Source organism: Protopterus annectens, chromosome 3.part0 (assembly GCF_019279795.1).
Source record: "Protopterus annectens isolate FY-2018-M chromosome 3.part0, PAN1.0, whole genome shotgun sequence".
NCBI lineage: Eukaryota > Metazoa > Chordata > Ceratodontiformes > Protopteridae > Protopterus > Protopterus annectens.
Genome location: NC_056731.1, coordinates 1,700,537,489 through 1,700,543,926, shown reverse-complemented (window position 1 = coordinate 1,700,543,926; position 6,438 = coordinate 1,700,537,489). Strand labels below are relative to the sequence as shown.

The 6,438-nt window shown below is 34.5% G+C and overlaps 1 protein-coding gene across 1 annotated transcript in view; it reads left to right on the top strand.

Moving 5' to 3' along the window:
* The first annotated feature begins 227 nt into the window (after positions 1 to 227).
* Positions 228 to 6,438, top strand: part of LOC122796966 — a 26,488-nt gene continuing 20,277 nt past the window's right edge. Inside the window, exon 1 of the mRNA XM_044065737.1 lies at positions 228 to 3,332. The gene's annotated coding sequence lies outside the window, so the exon portion shown is untranslated. The remainder of the gene's footprint in view (positions 3,333 to 6,438) is intronic.

Sequence of the window (6,438 nt, the reverse complement as noted above, 5' to 3'; positions counted from 1 at the left end):
AGAGGCCCGGAGAGAAAAGCTCCAAGACAGATAATTGAAAAACTTAATAATCAATACACAAAATAAGACTAAATAAAAATATTCATTAAATAAAAATATTCATCATCCTTAACAGATGATTGGATTGATGAGTGGATGTAGGCAAAAACCTCTAGGTATTGGTGCAGATAAGAAAAAAAAACTTAAAAAATAGAAAATATTTAGATTAGTGAATGCTATATAGAAAATGAAGCATGCAATGAGGTACCTTTATACCAGCATCTATTATTTCTGCTTTCATGATGTACAGTTGGCTTCTTGCTGGACAGCAGCATTTTATTGTATCTAGTAATAGCAAAATAGCCCAAGTCTCACTGCCCCTAATTAATGTTTTGGAATGTTGTCTAGTCTTCCCTGCATTGATTTACAATTTACAAGTCCACTAAAGTCTGTGTAAAAGCATAAAGGTATTATAAACAGATAGGGTTATAGTCTCAGAAATGTATGATTCACCAGAAAACAATAGGCATTCATAAGCTAAACATGGATTACCAAATCCAGTGTTCTACTTTAGTAAAGTATTTTTAAGTGTCAGTATCAAACTTCAGTTGGATGATCACTCCTGAATGTAGCTTTACATGAAAATCCTAATGAAGTACAGCCTAGCACTCAGCATTCCCCTTGGGCCTCAGTGTTAAATATTGTTTTACTCTCTGCTTCAGAATTTGTATCAGCTCTTTTCAGGCATCTGCACACACTGTACACAAATCCCTCCATTGAAAATATTCACATAGGCAAAGAAATCACACAGCTGTTTTGGATGAATTGACAAGCAATATCACAATCACTTTAAAATGGAACAATATAGTATAAGCAGTTTTTAAGAGTCTGACAGAAAGAAAATGAAAAACACCTTCTCCAGGTATTGTTCTTCTTTACCTTGCTTCTCCTATACATCATGGGCTATGCCCCGGGAGAGTTCACCCCCCAGTGTCATGCATGTGAAAGTATTATTTCAGCTATTCCCACCATAATGGTATTATTTCCCATAGCTCTTACTTCTTTACTCAAGAACTCTGGATATAGCTGAAAATAATGGGAAGTGGCAAATCAGGACCAATGTATAGCTATTACTTATACTTCACGTAAACGTTAATAGAGCCACAGGTTTTGTTTGGCAATAAGTGCAAAACTGTACTGTCTAACATTATTGATTTGTTTTGTCTGTGATTTATGAGAAAAATCAGGGACAGGGTAAAAAATGTAAGACAAAATTTAGATACATTTTACAAAATCAGGTGCAGTCGAGAGGTATAGTTTTCTGTATAAATCTTAACTTCTCTGTATACCTCTCAGCATCTTTGCTCATAAATTCTAGGCATAGTAAAAACAATGGGGGTAAAATCAGGGAAAATGTTTAAATATTACTCTAATTAAGTTACACAAGTTAATAAAGCACCATGTTTTGCATCAGCATACAGTTTCTAAGCTGTAAGAAGTATGAAACACTAATTTCCAGCTTCACAGACTTCTCTGAAATCCTCAGTGATTTACCAATAAATCAAAAAGCATTATAAGGGACGGGGGAAACTGAGAAAAAGCTGTGATTCTGTAAAAGAAGGTTTGAAAGTCAGGAATTTAATCCACAAGCAAACATTTTTGTGTAAGAGAATGTGTTTCAGGCAGTGGGGAAAAACAGATAAAATAAACTGGAGCAGAAGTGGAAAAATTGTTCATTTATGTGCTATATATAATAGTACTTTTATAAATTTTAGGTAGAACACTATAAAATAAGAAAGTCAGTTCTGCAAAAGCAGTAACTCATATGCACATTTTCTCACACTCACCCACACTCACACAATCATATGCTCTTGTAAACCCATACACACTTGGACTCAAACACATACAGACTGTGAAGTTAAGATTTGTCTCTTTTCTGTACAAAATATTGCATTACTCATTTTCTGCCATATACATTGTAAACACACTTTGTGCTCATAGCATAAAAGTTGCAGGCTTATAAATTACTAATAAAACAGCAGCAGCTAATTACCGTACTACATTGCAGTTGATATGTTGCCCTCTCAAGAATCATATTATGTACGATGTCAAGGAATACACAAATCAGTCACTTCTCAGCTTCTGCCAAGCTTTCCACTTCCTGTATGCACTTGTCCATTAGTGCTGACATCATCTGGGTGCTTCGTACATCTGAGAATGTGAGAAAATGTTAAGGAAAAGATTTCTTAGCTGGTAACAGGGTCCGGGAACGGCTGAAGCTCGTGGATGATCGTCGCAAGGTAATTATTCAGTTAAATAGTTTCTTATATGTAATCCATGGAAAAATCAGTGTAAAATGTTAACAAGCTTTTTTTTTCTTCCTTTGCTCTTCTCTTTACAGGAAAAATAACAGTATGAGCCTCGAGAGCCCAAACCAAGCAGATTACACTGTGTAAAGCATGTATGACCAATTCCATAGAAAAAGTTAACCAATGCATTTGAAATGATATTAAGAGTAATCTACACACATCTGAACCATAGTCATAACATTTCTGTTTAAATCTTTAGACCCAAAAAAAAAAAAAAAAAAACACATACAGATAGCACTTCCCAAACACATACAGAAAGCACTTCCCAAATATGTGCTTGTCTAATAAAAGCCATAACAAATGTTCTATCTTTGATTTATAGCTGTAAAAGACACTATACATAGGGGATTAGTTAATTATACATAACATGTTTTGTCTTGATGTTATTAATGTATTAGAGGTGTCTTATAAAAGCTGTTATATGAATATTTAACTGTATTTTGGCTATATCACGTTAAATCATATATTAAGACCCATAATAATTAAGTTATTACTATATTTTGGGAAAATACCATAGTATTATGATTTATACTATAAGGGTAGTAGTGGTTGCTAATAGCAGATGAATAATAATGTTTATCTGTGAGAAAGAGAAGTTATATGCAGTAATATAATGATTAATATTAAATTTCTGATATAGATGTAAACCTTATATATGCTTAACATAATAGATGGAAAGATGAGCTTACCTTGTAAATAGATTATAACTGTATAGATTTACTAACAGTTTAAAGTCCAAAACAACAAGACATTGTATTAGAAAAGAAAGTCTTATGTTCATTTACTTTTCAGACTCTTTTTTATTTTCATTAGTTTTCCATGTAGAATTAGATGCCAATATTTTAAGAAATTATTAGCCCATTCCAATTCTTCTAATTTTTCCAATATTTTATGATTTTTAACAAAGGACAGTGCAGAATCCAGATCATCAAACATCTTGGGTCCCTCTGGAAGGAAGACTTTCAACCTCACAGGGAACAAAAGGTGAGTCTTTATTTGTATTTTCTTTAGTTCTTTAATCAATTGTAAAAATACTTTCCTCTTGGTAATGACCTGTGTAGAGTAATCATTGTCAAAACGGATTATTGAATCATTGTATTTTAGTGGAGACATAGACCAAGCTGTCTTTAATACCAACTCTTTATCCGATGAAGACAAGAATTTAACAATAACTGATCTGGGTTGCTTTCTGTTAGTGCTGTTTACTGCAGTTAGTGCTCGACGTGCTCTTTCTATTCCAAAAGACAAAGCTTCTGGTAAGTCAAGTGTTTTAGATATCCAGGTGTTAAGGAAAGTAGCCATGTTATTGCCCTCAATATTTTCAGGAAGTCCAAAAATCCTTAGATTGTTTCGACAGGATCTATTTTCAAGATCATCCAACTTGCTTTGTATAATAGTATTTTGTTTAAGTAGAAATTCAGTATTGTTTTCATTCTCCAGAATTCTGCCATCCATGTCATTTAAGGATTCCTCTATATTAGATATTTGGATTTTCTGTAGCTTCAAATCATCATGTAGTAGTTCCATTTGTTTAGTGGCTTTTTCTTTAAAGCTGTCTATTTTTGAGTCAATTTTGTCAGTTTTTGTAGTTAAGTCCTGAATGTTGGATATTAGAGTTTGTAAGTCTCTTTTCATACTGGAGTCCTGACTGCCTGTCTTAGAGTGACTCATGTTGAGATTCTCTTCAGATGAACTGTGATTTTTCCAAGTAGATTTTTGACTGGAAAATTTGTCCACTTTCATTTTTTTTTTTTAATTTTCTTGTAAAAGAAGTTTAGATCTAAGATACTGTATAGAAAAAAATCTAAGTTTTCTTCTTTAAAGGACAAAAATCCAGTAAAGAAAATTATCTTCAGTGGAGCTGCTGAATTCTGCTGCTACACAGTACTCATGCTAGCCATGCCCCCCAATAGAAAAAACCTTTTAATGGTATGTGTGGCTCAGGATATAAACATCACCTGTAATTTTAGAATCCCTTCTGTCTGTCACATGATGCATATCCCAGGGTTATACCAGGCATAACGTATAATACAAAGAATCCAGTCTTACAACCCTTTGCCCCATATACAGCTACTAATCTTCAAACTATAATAAAACCAATAGCACTGACCCAGGAAGTCAACACAACTCATAAACAAAAAAACTTCCAATTGTGGTTAAATCCAAAGCACACACTATGACCATAAAAACAAGAATACTTTATTGAAAGTTAAGCGCTTTTGTCCCTATTACATAAGGGACTTCTTCAGAACAAAAAAAAATCTAAACAGCCCAATGCTTATAAACACAATTAATTAATCACATGACCGACTATTAACCATTCAAAACAATTTGAAATTTCAAACTATGTAATATATTTACACAACATGGTAACATAACAGTAAGATCTCTGCCTCACAGGCACCGAGTTCAAACCTAATCTCTAATTACTATGTTTTGTGGAGTTTTACATATTCTTTCCATGTTCAAGTGTCTTTTGTCTGGGAATTCATATTTCTCCCCAGGTACAAAAAAAAAAAAAAAAAAAGATTATTGACTAGCTACATTAAAAGTGTGTGTGTGTGTGTGTGTGTGTGTGTGTGTGTGTGTGTGTGTGTGTGTGTGTGTGTGTGTGTGTGTGTGTGTGCGTGTGGGTGTGTGTGTGTGTGTGTGTGTGTGTGTGTGTGTGTGTGTGTGTGTGTGTGTGTGTGTGTGTGTGTGTGTGTGTGTGTGTGTGTGTGTGTGCGTGTCTTTTTGGTTGTACTGTTAGTGAAAGGATGTTTAGGATCCTAATGTGTAAGGTTGGAGTAAGGGTAAGGGTTAGCACATATGACTAAGATAATACATGGGAACAAAACGTGAGCTGCCTTATACAGTGCATACTAATTCTGGTGAGAAACTGCACTTGCATTTCAGTGCATTTTTTTGTGACAGAGAAAAGGCTCCCATATGTTCCTAGTAATTCTTCAAAATTTTAGACAAGGTCTATAAATTATTAAAGGACAGCATGATGTTAAATTAGTATGACTCTATTACTTGTAAAGTAAAGTGACTAGCCTTATTGGTACATCATTACATGAGAACACATACATTTCTGAATAGGATGGGTTTGAGCTTGAACTGAAGCCAGCAATATTTTCACATGTTACTAAAGATTCACAAAGTAAAAGCCGCGGTGGTGCAGTGCAGCGGTAGCATTTTCACCTCACAGCAAGAGGTTCTCCCATTTGATTCTCAGCTGGAGCACCTTCTGTGTGGAGTCTGCATGTCTTCCCCGTGGTCGAGTGGCCTTGGAAAGATATGCGTGAATTGGCGTGCTTTCGTTGAAGGTTGGGCATCGAGCTGGCACCTCGGCACTGCAAAAAAAAATCTACTGCCAATCATTAGCAGACCGGAGTTCCGCTGTGGCGACCCCTAACCGGGAAAAGCTGAAAGAAGAACTAAAGATTCACAACATTCACAGATACCTTAACTGCAGAACTGGATTGTTTCAAATTCGTTACCACTGAATATGCAGTGATTGTTTTTCTAAATAACCACATTCCCCAGTAGCTGTCACTTTGCATCACATGAACTCAAAAACAGTGTAAAGAAATTAACTGTAGAAATGGAAGAAAAAATATTGCTGAGAAAATGATTGTGTTTCTTCCATCCATCCAAGAATTCAGAGCAAACCATGTAGTATGAAGTATGCAAGTTAACAGCACCTCATATAGGACTTTAACTAAAAATTCCTTCTGTATAACAAGGTTATTCTTCATTTTCCACTCCTACTGAAAAGCTTACACTGTCTGGAAATAAATCAGCCCTTCCTACATTCCTACATTTCTTCTTTCCTTCCTTTAAAGCCCTATCTATAATGAAATTAATAATGACATTTAATGCAGTAATGTAATACTATTAAGCTAAAGAAGATGTCAGACATCAGGCTTATATATCGTTTACTGATTATACCCTTAGATATGCATTTAGAATGTGCAGGGACCTCCTAACATCATAAAGGAGACTTTAACTGAAACTTTAATAATATACATTTCTCAGAATGTTGTACAGCAGCAGAGTGTTTTAAATATATATTAAGCTAATAGCCATACAATATACATCTATATAT